We start from the raw sequence: 16,089 nt of genomic DNA on the forward strand, positions 1-16,089 counted from the left end.
TAAGAGTTCAAAATTCACTTCAGTACACTCATTAGTCTTTCCGATTTGACACACAAACTTATATTGATAAGATTTTTGTGTCTAACACTCTTTACTCTAAAATACGTGATTTTGCAATACAGTTATGTCCACTCTCTGACCACAATGTCTTTTTGTTCAGCTTGACTGTGAAAAAAGATGATATGATAATTTTTCAAAGACTCCCAGCCTATGTTACTAAGTTAAAAGGTTTTAAGGAGTGGTTATTAAAAGAAATAAATGCATTTATGGAAAAAAACAATACTGGTGAAGTAACAGATTTCATACTCTGGGATGCATTAAAAGTTCACATCTTTAGTAGAGTTAAAGCTTGGTATTTTCAAAGGAGAAAGGATTGGGACAAGGAACTTTCTGATTTACAAGTCAAAATAGATAAGTTAAAACTAAATTTAAAATCAAATGATAAAGCAGTACTTACTGAAATTTTTAAGCTAAACCACAAATATTTAGGAATATTGAATTGTAAGGTTGCTATAAGCATAGAAAAGATTAAACTACAGTCCTATTCAGTAAACCCCTGACATTTACATAAACTAGCTATCAGATCCAAACAAATTAATAAACAAAATCTATCCTGGCCAAAAGACTAAAGAATATATTACCCAATTTAATACACTTTGATCAAACTGGCTTTATCTTACATAATAAAGTACACTGCAATATTATTAAGCTACTATCTCTAATATACATTTCAAACAAAACCAAGAAACAATTAACTATTATTATTCTGGATATTGATAAGGCGTTTGATTCCCTTAGTTGGTCATACTTACAAAAAATCTTTAAAGAATTTAACTTTACTTCAGATTTCACTAAACAGATATTACATATTTATAGTGATTCTAAAGTGTTTGTTAAGACTGGTTCATGTCTATCTTCTCCAGTAAAAATTCATAAGGGAACTAGACAAGATTGCCCTCTATTCCTAACATTTTTTGCTTTATCAGTGGAACCTTTTGCTTCATTTATTAGAATAACCCAAATAACAAAGGATTTCACGTTAATGAGGGATACTGTCCAAAAGTTCATCTTTTTGCTTACGATATTCTACTAACATCCAGTGACAGAGAAGGCTCTTTACAACATATCATGAATGCCATAAAACTATTTGGAAAAAATCTCAGGGCTCAATTTTAATCAAAATAAAACCAAAACACTTTTAATCAATAAGAAAATAAATAGCAATTTGCAAAAATACAATACATTCAACTGGGAAAATGATAAGATAGATTATCTAGGAATCATTATTAAGAATAAATGGAATGAGACTATTAAATTTAACGTCACTAAACTGGTACCTATGATCAGTGACTTGAATAAAAAGTGGAACAAAATGTTTTTCACCATGGAAGACAGACTTACATTAATAAAAAAGATTATTTTATCCAAGATTTTATTTTACATACAATCATTGATTTTACTTTCTCCTAAGAAATTCTTTAAACAAATAGACTTCCTATTACTAACTTTCCTATGGTTCCAAAGAAACCAAGAAAAGCCTATAAATTGCAGGTTAGAGCCTGGGACAGTAATGGGATTGGCTTTCCCAACATAGAATTATATTCCAAATCTGTTATTATTAACATAATACTATACTGGACTTCATCCATATACACCTCTAGCTGGTAGCAACTGCATGAAATACATATAACTTCCTCTGAGAACTCAGAAACCTAGTTTAAGGAAATCTTTGGAATTAACAAAATATTTTGGATACTCCCTGAATATTGCTTATATAATAAGAAATGTAACCACTTCTCACATGGTGTAAACCAAATATTTTATATTTTCAAAAATATAATCGACAACAATTATAGTCTAAAGAACACCTTTTTCATTACATTCCCATAGCGTATATAGCAGATTGCCTAGATACCTTCAATATCAGTAAGATGTGGAATCTTAAAGAGAATAATCTAAGGTTTTGACACCAGTTCATAGACAATAATAACATCCAAACAATGAACTTTCTCTTAGTCAGATATAATGTCTGTCAAGATAATTGGCTCTGTATTCAATCTTTAAGACAGTTTGTTGAAAATAAAGTAAGAGTGTCAATAAATCTGGAAACTGATATTATACCAAGATTGATACAACTATTCATATGGTGTAGTTCGATGAATATTGAACATACATTAAGCATATCACCTGTATATAAAATCCTACGAGAACACTTGATTAGTTTTGACCAAGCATTTTGGAATTACTCCATAAAGATTAATATTGAACCTTTATCTAACGATAATAAGAAACAGTTATTAAATTTAATAAAAAACACATCATCAACTTTATATTGAAGACTATATACCTGGAGATTTATTCATAGAAGCTTTTGCACTCCACACAAAATTGACCTGATAACCAAGAGTAATGAAAGCAAATGCTGGAGGTGTGGTGATATTCTTGAAGCCAACTGGGTTCATATGTTCATCGAATATAGAACTCTCACACAATACTGGATTGATTTTAGACATTTCGCAAAAGCCCTCTGGTCTGAAAACTGTCAAATTACTAACTCTTTGACAGTTTAATTCCCAGAGATCAGTTACCTGTTCTTTGGTTAATCTTAGCTATTGCTCGAAAAATACTTACATTGAACTGGAAAAATAAACAAGTTTTTATGTTTACTGAGTTTATTTCAATAGCAAAATCTGTATGTAAAAAAGAAATGCAAACTATTTATCAGAGATCATCAAACACACAAAAGACTAGCTTGCCAAAAATTGGAGAGATTGTTAGATAAATATTGATTACCTTTCTTGGATAAAACAAATCTTTATCATGGATGTTTGTATATAGTGTAAATAGTTATTCTGTTTTATATTGTTTATTTTTAATACTTTATGTCCATGTTTATTAACAAAATTTAATAACAATGTTTATGGAGGAAAGAAAATTAAGTATTATCACATTTTGAGTCCAGTCAGTTTCATCTCTGCTTCTCTTCTCCTACCTTTTCTCCAGCTTCTCCCTTTCCTCTAGCATAATTCAAGCTGAACATTTTCTTGTTATATATTTCAAATTAGCTGTGACTCCTGCCTTTATCTTCTGCACTATTAACACACCATGAAGTTTTTACCTATGGAATTGTTGGCTAATCCCTCAAAAGTTGACATACTGCTGGTTTAGTTTAAACCTAGAAAACTAAGAACCTAAAGCCACAGCACTTAACTGTTCTTCAGTTGCTTTTTGGAATCTTGTATGTGTTTCTGCTATTTGGTTAGAAGTGTCTAAAAATAGAAGCATTTATCACTATGAAGCCCACACAACCCCAAATGACCAGAACATCGTCTTTGTTGAATTATTCCAGGTTTAAGAACAAAAAGCAGTAAGGGAAAATGAGTTAGCCCTGCTTGGGCAGTATATGCTACTTGATACATGGTTTTGTTGGTCTTATAAGCTCCACCAGAACCTACTTTCCTTCCTGGTCTGATGAAACCTGCAGATCCCATTCTAGCCTCTAATGCATACAACTAGTATGCATTTTATTGATGGACTTGATAGGTGCATACATAATAAGGAAACTTTGTCAGTTATTGAAATCACATGTACCATGATTTCTACTGATTCTGGGCTCAAACACCGCATCAGATTTGTGGATTTATGCAAAAAGAAAAAAAAATTCTTAATTGACGATGTTAAGCTGCTACGATTAAAACACTTTAAGACACAGAAACCATTTAGAAGCAGTGTAGATATTAAAATATTTATGACATAGTCCAACACTAAAGTAAGAATACATAGGAAGAAGCAAGGGAAAAAAAGGTATTTCCCAGGGAAAAACCTCAGCTCAAAGCTGTTGTATAGCTGATTCATTACAAAATGAGAAAGAACTGTAGTCAGACATACCAAGTCCTAAATCACTGTTTTACTAAATCTTTTGAAAGGGGCACATTATTGCTACTAGAAAAGGATAATATTTATGGAATAGACCTTGACGTGTGTCAACATGGAAATATGAAGGGTAGGTTGAATTTAATATGTTTATCTATGAACCTCATGTTCACCTTACCAAAGCCTTCTATTCAGTCCCTCATGGTGTCATCTTTCAGTGCCTGCAGGGCAGAAATGTAAACCATTACACAAAAAAGTGGATTAAGAAATGGCTAACACAGCAGAAAAAATGGATCAATGTTTTGAGTAAATGGTTTTTGTGGGTTTCTAGAAATATTCTAGTTCCTTAAGGTCCAGTACTTGACCCATTTCCCTCTAATATTTCCCCAGATTCATGAAAGCTTGCACGGAGTGCAAGAAGAGTGTAGGAGCTCACACCGGCAATATGTCTGGCGTGCGATCCAGGAACAGCCGGCAGGAGTGAGCACGAGAGCTGCTAAAATTACTCTTGCATGGACAGCGTCATGGTATGCACATTACCTCATATGCTGGTGAAAGCCATGCAAATGAGGTAAATTTGTGATCCAGGAAACACTAACTTGTCCATGGAAGATTAGCGTTAGCTGGAGAAATGTACTCTGTTGGTAAAGGAGTTCATTTCTGCAAATAGCTAAACAGAACTATGATAGCTCCAAATAAAGGATGCATACAGTTGAGGAAGCATGCCAATGGCCAAATATAAGGCCATTGGCATTTAAAATGTTTAAAAATATAAAAAATTTCACTTTTTTTCCTCAATCTCTGATGTTTAAGCATAGCGCAGCACCGCACAAATGTTTGGCGCTTATAAAAACAAGAAAATAATTTTAAAAAGGCCAAAAATAGGCATTTTCACTAAAAAACATGCAGGTGAATGGCAGGCTGAAGACAACATGGAAACTGACTATTGGTTGCTAAGGGGGGGGGCTCAGCGTAAGAGATGTAACCATGCATTACTAGGCAATCCTTAGCAAATGAGGATAAGGATAGTGAATCCCAATTTTCCCCAGCATGTGGGGCATGTCCCAAGAGTGTAAGAGTAGGAGTAGGTGAGTAGAAGAGTAGAATATAGGTGACATCATGAGGGTGTGTGTCAGACAGGCTGTAAGCTAATTGGAGCACAGTGGCTTGTGTTTGCCCTGAGTTGCTCAGGATTGCAAGAGGCATGCCTACAGTTGTCCTATTTGAAAACCTCAAACCCAAGGTGCACACTGTTAAAAGATAGGAAACTCCTAGAAAACATGCACACAGTGTGTGCGCTCGTGTGTGTGTGCGCACGTTTGTGCTTGTTTGCACAGCGCTGCCCCCAGAACAGAAACAGAAAGGCAAAATGAAGGAAAAGAAGTAGTAGAAAGTTAACCAAGGAGAACTATCAGAGCTTCCAGGTGAAATATATCAGAATCAGCCAATTACGCAGGCAGCAGACTAGCCCAGCCCAGCACTTTAAACTCTGAAAACACCATTCTCCCCTGTTTTTTCTCAAGAGCTTTGCAACACTGCAGTATACAGAGAGGGAAAGCTTAAGAAGCTTAAGTCAGACAAAATGTTAGGGACTGCTCTTGCTATGATAAACCAACATGTGCAAGGTGCTGAGGGTGGTGATGTTGTGAATGCTGCTGAGCAACCCACATTGAGGAGACGGAGAAGAGTGTACAGACCCAGGGTAACCTACCAGGGGCTACATGAGCTGGAGATAGTGCTATAGGGTGGATAGAGACCTCCTACAGCAAATTGTTGAGCTGTGCTGGCCACGCCTCACACACAGAACCAACAGAGGGGAACAAATCCCAGTGGATACCAAGGTATATGTTGGCCTAAGAATACTAGCTACAGGTACCTTTCAAAGACCAACTGGTGATATGATGGGGATTTAACAGGCATCAGAATCCAAGGTACTCCACCAGTTCCTGGATGCCATATCAGCACATGTCAGTGACCATGTATATTTCCCCAAATCTCATGAGGCATTGGCCAGCAATATGTGTCTTTTCCACCAAATAGTAGAATACCCTGAGATAGTGGGTGCAATAGACTGCACACACATATGCATCAAAGCACCAACCGGTGAGCAGGGTAGGGTCTACATCAACCGCAAGGGATTCCCCTCCATCAACTGCCAGGTCATGTGCGATGCCCAGGGCATAATAATGAATGTGTGTGCTGGCTGCCCTGGAAGCTATCACAGTTCCCACATCTGGCATCTGACGCAGCTGTACCAGAGATTTGCTAGTGGGGACATCCCCAATGGTCACCTAGTGGGGGATGTTGGATACGCACTGGAGCCATGGCTGATGGCACCCATCAGAAATGCACACACACCTGAACAAGAACTCCATAATGAGGCACACGCACAAACAAGAAACACAATTGAGCGTGTGTTTGGGATGCTCAAGTCATAGTTCCGGTGCCTGAATACATGTGGTGGAGCCTTGCAGTACTCACCAACAACTACATGTACCCAAATTGTTATGGTATGTGCCATGCTACACAATATGATCCTGTGGAAACAGCTGCAGCGGGAACAGCATGGGGCAGGGCCAAACAGCCCCCCACCTTTGCCAAGGCCTGCACAGGCACAGCGTGACTCAGAGGAGGAACAACCTGGGCCTGCCCAAGTAGGCAGAAGGAGGCGTGCCCAGTATGCCCTGGCCTTGGCAAAGAGGCAACGCATAGCATATACACTGACTCAGTAGGAATCCTGGAAATGACACCTCTCTCTGACTCAGACATACAGTAAAAGGGATGCCTAACTTGACACTACCTGTTTTCAAACATGTATAGTGAGTGTACTATGTGCATCTGACAGAGGCAGCCCTGCAGCACCACCTGAGGCATGTGTGCCCTATTTTAAGCAATATAATATAATTCTAAGCACATTTTACCAGTATTGAGCATATTTAAATACAATTGCGCGTAGCTGCGCTCCACGCTAACCAGCACAACATTGGGCAACATCAGGTAATGTTGAGCAAAGTTGGGCAACGTTGGGCACCGTTGAGCAAATTTGGGCAACGTTGGGCAAAGTCGGACAAAGTCGGAAAGTTGGGTAAATACACTCACACCTGCTTTACTGTTCCTTAACCAGTCATGTCTGCCCAGCAGGAAAGTAAAAAACAGTGACAGTGCTCAAACTCAGGATACTGTGCACTATAGCCACAGTACTGAACCACTAAGCCATGACAGCATTTCACTGGCACAGACACAACTTAAGTCACTCACACATACCAGTTGGGGGGGTCACATACCTAACAGTCACAGCCAGCAGGGCAATTGTAGACAAACGCAAACACAATCAAATGCTGTATCATGCCCTCTGAAGAGGCATATAGGTAACCTCCCCCCAGACCTATGCAGACAGATAACAGCAGGCCAGGCAGTGTGATGTGGGTTGGGTAGGCTATGAAGTCACAAACTAATATGCGTGTAATTGGAAGCTAAGGTTTGTAGTACAGTGGTATGCCTCAAGCCAGTATGATAGGCAACAGTACAGACTGAAATGAAGTACCTGACATAGCAGTGCAGGCCTAACAAATGTGTATAAGTGAACCACATAAAAAGTACCAAGCCAGTCAATTCCTGCTACACCATGAACCTGTAGAACCTGTAGAAACACTAGCACAAACGATTGGAACGCAAAGTCACTATAATCTTTTTTATTATTAAAAACAAACAAGTTGAGCGCTTTCATCTACTAAAAGAGACTTCATCAGAACACTTCTCATAAAACAACATTGTCCTTAAATACCACTGCTAACCAATCACAATTCATACTTTTGGCTCCAAAATTTGTCTTTAAAGTGCTAGTGTTGATTATAAAATCTCATACTCCCTACTACCTTAAATGCTATTACATATCATATAATTCATCTAAAGTTAAAAATATACAATATTATAATTGTTAAAAAAATAATCAATGAATATAAAAATGTATATAAAAAATATATAAAAAAATGACCATTATATATTAAAAAATATATTTGATGAAATATGAACATTTATTTATATACAAATGAAAAGTACTTTTTGTTGTATATAATTGTATGAATCTATACCAAACTACTAACTACAATTCTCCAGTATAGGTTTGATGGATATATACTCGTTAATTCCTGGGGGTACAGAAGCATTCAAGCGAATCTGCCACCTTGTCTCTTTTTCACCCAAAACTTTCTTTATGTTGCCACCCCTAGGGTTGTGTTTTACTAACTCTAATATTCCAAATTGAAACATTGAGCATGTGGCACTACCATTCAGATGTTTCCACAAAGCATTATTCCCATCCTGTTTCCTAATACTGTAACTGTGGTCATAAATTCTATTCCTCAAGCATCTGTCGGTTTTCCCTACATAAAAACTGGGACACTCAGTACACTTTGCTAGATAAACCAGATGCTTAGACCTACAGTTGCCCTTCTGAAATTTAACAGTCGTCTTATTGATATTCTCTAATATAATGGAGGGGGAATTGATTATGTACCTACACTGATTGCAAGTGCCACATTTATGTGTACCATTCCGTCCTACCTCATTGTTCTTGTAACTATTTTTCTTTTCTAGTTCTTTTTTCAAGTTTGTACCATTCCTAAAGACGAAATGGGGCTTGTCCCCCACTATCCTATATACATTACTATCAAATTTCATAATGTTCCAATTTTTATATATTATATTCTTGATTTCCATACTGTATGGTGCATATTGTATAACGCATGCCCTTTTAAAACATGAATCTTCCGAATTGTTGTTGTTCATCGTTGTTCCCTCACCACTGGATGGGCAAACCCCTAAAAGGGGTTTATATTTTTTCCCCCACTCACTTAAAACGTAGTTGGTGACATCAGTCACCATTGAGTCGGGGTACCCCCTACTCCTGAAAAAAAACCCAATTGTGCCTAATTCACCTTTTAAATCTAAATAGTCTGAGGTCATTCGGGCTGCTCGAATACATTGCCCTTTAATGATGTTTCTTTTCTGTCCTAACGGGTGACAACTTGTGTATTCCAAATAAGAATTGCTGAAAGTGTCCTTCCTAAAAATATTGGATTTAAATTTCCCATTCCTCATTGTTATTTTGGTATCCAAATAGGAAATAGATTCCTTCCCAACATTAAATGTAAATTTTAAACTCTGACTACACAGATTTAAATATTTTTTAAAATCTTCTAACTTGCATAAGTCACCCTTCCAAATTACAAATATATCATCCAAAAATCGGAGATAGCAAATAATATTGCTAACCCAGTCAGTATTGAATATAAATTCATTCTCCCAGTCCAATAAGACCATATTAGCATATATGGGGGCACAAGCTGCCCCCATAGCTACCCCTTTCTTTTGTTTATAATATTCACCTTCGTACATAATGTAATTGTGTGATAGGACCATATCCATAAAATCGAGCACCAGGGTAATTCTATCCCATGACAAATTACCAAATTTCTTAATACTTTGGTAAAATCTGGTTCTACCTTCCTCTTGGGGTATACTTGAAAAAAGGTCAACCACATCAATTGTTACTAACCACTCCCCTTCTAAAGCTAGTTCTGGCTGCAGTCTCCCCAAGAAATCCCAAGAGTCTTTAACTATATGCCCTATTTTCTTGTAAATAGGTTTTATCCACTTGTCTATTACTTTACCAAAGGGAAACGTCTTGGATGCACTGCCAGATATTATTGGCCTGAAAGGGGGATCAAAAGAGTCCTTGTGGACCTTGGGGATCCCCACTATAGTGCTGATTATAGGGTGTTCCACTCTTAAGAAGTTATATAAGTCCCTATCTATTCTATCTTCCAATAGTAGGTCTTCAAGGTACAAATCTATCTTGTGATACCCTATATTTACCTCATTAAGGGAAGATACAGTGTAATTTCCAGAATTCAACAAAATACTATTGATTTTGTTGGTATAATCATTATTGGGGTATATTACCGCCCCACCCCCCTTGTCGGGTTTCATAATTCTTATGTTATGGTTATGGGAATTGATTTGGATGCTAGTACAAAGGAAGAATGTGCCAAAATGTTTGATAACTTTGGCTTTACTTTTATGAAGTTTATAGTGAGTTGTAATGACAAGAAAATATGCATTTTAATGTCTGAATTAGATCAACTTAATAATATTATTGAAAATGATCTATTGTTTGATGAATTTGAACTATTTTTAGATTCTCAATACACATGGGTTGAAAATCAGGTGATGAAACAGTATGAGAGGAAATGTACGAAAATGAAAAGGGATATTGAACAATACAAAAAGGGGAATGTATATAGGTGGGACAAAAATGAATACACAACTAATAAGTTAAATAATAATAATAACAACAGAAAAAGATACCATACAAAAGGATTTGGAACATTCCAGTTTAGAGGTAATAGAGGGAGGTATAGACGGGACGATGAAAGTAGATTACCCCCGTCCCCGGATTTTTTAGGGGAAGATATAAGATGGGAGAACCCCAGATGGGAGGGTTACCATCGAATAAGAACGGAAAGCACAAATCACAGGGGAGGACAGGGGAGTTACAGAAGCCAAGACAAATAGATGACAACCATAGGATTGTGAAAGTTAATGATATTATGAGCAGATACGGTGATTTTAACATCTATAATTACTCTAGTATTGAGCTCAAAAAGGAACATTTCACACTTTTAGCTAAAGGGATGAAATATGTTCCTAATACGAACATTAAGGTAGAGGACTACATAGTGGATTTTAAGAAATATCTAAGGAAATTAAATCTAGCTATCTTTTTTGAAGGGAAGGAACCAAGGGGAGAAACTCAGTTTAAAAACAAGAGTGTATATACACCACCACTAAACAACTTGTTGGGTACATTTGAAAAAATGGTTATAGAAGAAATCTATAATTATGGAAACAAATGTAGGACACTGAAAAAGAAATACAACTTAACGTGGGATGAAGCTGAAATTTTGAAAGACATCCAAAATAACCATAACATAAGAATTATGAAACCCGACAAGGGGGGTGGGGCGGTAATATACCCCAATAATGATTATACCAACAAAATCAATAGTATTTTGTTGAATTCTGGAAATTACACTGTATCTTCCCTTAATGAGGTAAATATAGGGTATCACAAGATAGATTTGTACCTTGAAGACCTACTATTGGAAGATAGAATAGATAGGGACTTATATAACTTCTTAAGAGTGGAACACCCTATAATCAGCACTATAGTGGGGATCCCCAAGGTCCACAAGGACTCTTTTGATCCCCCTTTCAGGCCAATAATATCTGGCAGTGCATCCAAGACGTTTCCCTTTGGTAAAGTAATAGACAAGTGAATAAAACCTATTTACAACAAAACAGGGCATATAGTATAAGACTCTTGGGATTTCTTGGGGAGACTGCAGCCAGAACTAGCTTTAGAAGGGGAGTGGTTAGTAACAATTGATGTGGTTGACCTTTTTTCAAGTATACCCCAAGAGGAAGGTAGAACCAGATTTTACCAAAGTATTAAGAAATTTGGTAATTTGTCATGGGATAGAATTACCCTGGTGCTCGATTTTATGGATATGGTCCTATCACACAATTACATTATATGCAGGTGAATATTATAAACAAAAGAAAGGGGTAGCTATGGGGGCAGCTTGTGCCCCCATATATGCTAATATGGTCTTATTGGACTGGGAGAATGAATTTATATTCAATACTGACTGGGTTAGCAATATTATTTGCTATCTCCGATTTTTGGATGATATATTTGTAATTTGGAAGGGTGACTTATGCAAGTTAGAAGATTTTAAAAAATATTTAAATCTGTGTAGTCAGAGTTTAAAATTTACATTTAATGTTGGGAAGGAATCTATTTCCTATTTGGATACCAAAATAACAATGAGGAATGGGAAATTTAAATCCAATATTTTTAGGAAGGACACTTTCAGCAATTCTTATTTGGAATACACAAGTTGTCACCCGTTAGGACAGAAAAGAAACATCATTAAAGGGCAATGTATTCGAGCAGCCCGAATGACCTCAGACTATTTAGATTTAAAAGGTGAATTAGACACAATTGGGGGGGTTTTCAGGAGTAGGGGGTACCCCGACTCAATGGTGACTGATGTCACCAACTACGTTTTAAGTGAGTGGGGGAAAAAATATAAACCCCTTTTAGGGGTTTGCCCATCCAGTGGTGAGGGAACAACGACGAACAACAACAATTCGGAAGATTCATGTTTTAAAAGGGCATGCGTTATACAATATGCACCATACAGTATGGAAATCAAGAATATAATATATAAAAATTGGAACATTATGAAATTTGATAGTAATGTATATAGGATAGTGGGGGACAAGCCCCATTTCGTCTTTAGGAATGGTACAAACTTGAAAAAAGAACTAGAAAAGAAAAATAGTTACAAGAACAATGAGGTAGGACGGAATGGTACACATAAATGTGGCACTTGCAATCAGTGTAGGTACATAATCAATTCCCCCTCCATTATATTAGAGAAATTTAATAAGATGACTGTTAAATTTCAGAAGGGCAACTGTAGGTCTAAGCATTTGGTTTATCTAGCAAAGTGTACTGAGTGTCCCAGTTTTTATGTAGGGAAAACCGACAGATGCTTGAGGAATAGAATTTATGACCACAGTTACAGTATTAGGAAACAGGATGGGAATAATGCTTTGTGGAAACATCTGAATGGTAGTGCCACATGCTCAATGTTTCAATTTCGAATATTAGAGTTAGTAAAACACAACCCTAGGGGTGGCAACATAAAGAAAGTTTTGGGTGAAAAAGAGACAAGGTGGCAGATTCGCTTGAATGCTTCTGTACCCCCAGGAATTAACGAGTATATATCCATCAAACCTATACTGGAGAATTGTAGTTAGTAGTTTGGTATAGATTCATACAATTATATACAACAAAAAGTACTTTTCATTTGTATATAAATAAATGTTCATATTTCATCAAATATATTTTTTAATATATAATGGTCATTTTTTTATATACATTTTTTTATATATTTTTTATATACATTGATTATTTTTTAACAATTATAATATTGTATATTTTTAACTTTAGATGAATTATATGATATGTAATAGCATTTAAGGTAGTAGGGAGTATGAGATTTTATAATCAACACTAGCACTTTAAAGACAAATTTTGGAGCCAAAAGTATGAATTGTGATTGGTTAGCAGTGGTATTTAAGGACAATGTTGTTTTATGAGAAGTGTTCTGATGAAGTCTCTTTTAGTAGATGAAAGCACTCAGCTTGTTTGTTTTTAATAATAAAAAAGATTATAGTGACTTTGCGTTCCAATCGTTTGTGCTAGTGCTTCTACAGGTTCTATAGGTTCATGGTGTAGCAGGAATTGACTGGCTTGGTACTTTAAATGTGTATAAGTGTCAGGTGTACCCCTCATCCTATGTATACCCACAGTAACAATCAGGTGTGCCCCCACGGGTAGAAATGTACAAATAATATCTGTCCCCCCTGTATGTAGAAATGTTGATAAGTCTATGCAAATTGGCTCATGGAAGCTCTGCAGGCACAGCGTGCTTCCTGTCTATGTACAACACAAAGGTGAGCCCTGAAGTAAAAAACAACTTGATTTTTCACACACATATAGTATATATGCCCATAGTGGGCATGCTCACACACTTAAACAAATTTAGCAAATTTCAGTCAGCAGCATACTGAAAGGTCATACTGGGCATGCTCACACACATAAACAAATGAAACAAATGTCAGTCAACAACATACTGAAAGGTCATACTGGGCATGCTCACACACTTAGGCCATGTCTGAGTACAGCAGTGGGCCACACATATCTGGCAGTTGCAGTTCTTACGCCAGACACATGTCACTATTCACCAATCCTGCCTTGCGCACACAGTGATATGAAAATATACTCATATAATATATCAGACGCCTGTCATAATCAAACTATGTAATACAAGTGCTTAAGTTGTTCAAAGAAAGTTAAAATACAAAGAAGATCAATAAATCTCCAATCAGTATCATCAAGAAACAATGAGCACTCCTAACATTATCCAAGCCAAGCTCTGCCAAAAATATTGCCAAAGATTCCATAGAGAACTATGAAGCTTTCTTTAGCTATGTCATAAATATCAATGTAAGCTCATATATGTTCTGAGTTAGTGCAAAGTGTAAATGAATACATGTACACAACTGACATTGCCAACATCTTGTCAGACAGGTTCATACATATTTACCCCCCTCTCACTAACAAAAGGGCCCATTATCATACCTGGAGATTGTGAAAACCCGGAAATCACATATACAATGGTTAAACAGCTCTATCCAAAATTAAAAACATGGTGTCTATGGGATGACATGCTGTCCCTGGCTGTGTCATATGTAAACTCCAAAACAAACAGACCCTGCACCTGAACAGTCTGTTAAGACTCACCCTCTGTACAGGATACGAAACTGTTGAATGGGTTACAACAACGTTTGGCACCCTCCACAAGTGTTGGTGCACAACAGACCATGGGAACTATTGTCTTATAAGCCTAATATCCCTGATCTGCAAGGCCATAGAGTCCATCATTATGGAACTCATAAACAGAGCTATTGGGAGCCTACAAACACCCAAACCCTACCCATTTTGGTTTGGTCAGGGGCAGATCATGGTCCCTAAACCTGTTAGACAGTTTTCAAGGCAGTTACCCAGGACATACATCAATGAAATGAGCTCCACACAGCCTACATAGACCTTGAAAAGCCCTTTTCCAACATCTCACACACGTCTTATCCACAAAATCAACAACCTGTGCATAAACACGTATGTCATTTGATGGATTGCCAACTGGGGCACAGCTAGATCCCACAAGGTAAGATTTGTGGTCTCCCTGTTGGACTGTAAGCTGGTAACAACTCCTGTTCCCCATGGCTCAGTCTTGGGACCCATCCTGTCTGGTGTATACTATTCAGAAGTACAGTCAAACACACGAGGGCTATGGTTAGCAAAGTTTGTGGATGACTGCAAAAAGGTTGTCATAATCCATTTTTGGGACAACAGAGACATCCTTAAAAAGAGTCTCAGTCAGACAGATGTGGTGTCAAAATTATGGCCTCGAGCTACAGTCATACAAATACCACATAGGTGCCAAAACCCTAAATATGGAGGTAATAATAAGGGATCTATGGACATGTGGATAGTCATCTCTACTTTCAGAAACACATTCACAAAGTGGTTAGAAAATCATGTTATGTGATCCCACAAATTGCCAACGTCTTCATCAATCATCAGACAGACCCATCAGAGAGTACCACAACACACCTGCGATGAATCTAAAAAGGCACCTTCAGCAGCTGGAAAGACCACTGAAGTACCTCAACAAGAGGATTACTGGCCTCAAACAGTTGCCCCATGCAACAAGACTGAAGTAACTCAATCTGTATTCTGCTGCATACCGTCTACTCAGGTGATCTCTGCCCAACAGACAGGTCCATGTCCAATGTAGAACTGATGTACATGCTCTGTCTGAAGTAAACCCAAGCTCACTGTGCCACATGCTCTAGGGATATAATCATCACAACAATAAACAGAATATGTTGGACAGTCCTGCAGCACCACCTGAGGCATGAGTGCCCTATTTTAAGCAATATAATATAATTCTAAGCACATTTTACCAGTATTGAGCATATTTAAATACAATTGCTGAGCTCGTGGCTTCTCCACGCTAACCAGCACAACATTGGGCAACATCAGGTAATGTTGAGCAAAGTTGAGCAACGTTGAAACACCGTTGAGCAAATTTGGGCAACGTTGGGCAAAGTCGGGCAAAGTCGGAGAGTTGGGTAAACACACTCACACCTGCTTTACTGTTCCTTAACCAGTCACGTCTGCCCAGCAGGAAAGTAAAAAGCAGTGACAGTGCTCAAACTCAGGATACTGTGCACTATAGCCACAGTACTGAACCACTAAGCCATGACAGCATTTCACTGGCACAGACACAACTTAAGTCACTCACACATACCAGTTGGGGTCACATACCTAACAGTCACAGCCAGCAGGGCAATTGTGAACAAGCATGAAACACAATCAAATGCTGTATCATGCCCTCTGAAGAGGCATATAGGTAACCTTCCCCCCAGACCTATGCAGACAGATAACAGCAGGCCAGGCAGTGTGATGTGGGTTGGGTAGGCTATGAAGTCACAAACTAATATGCGTGTAAT

Source organism: Protopterus annectens, chromosome 5.part1, assembly GCF_019279795.1.
Source record: "Protopterus annectens isolate FY-2018-M chromosome 5.part1, PAN1.0, whole genome shotgun sequence".
In the NCBI taxonomy this organism is placed as follows: domain Eukaryota; kingdom Metazoa; phylum Chordata; order Ceratodontiformes; family Protopteridae; genus Protopterus; species Protopterus annectens.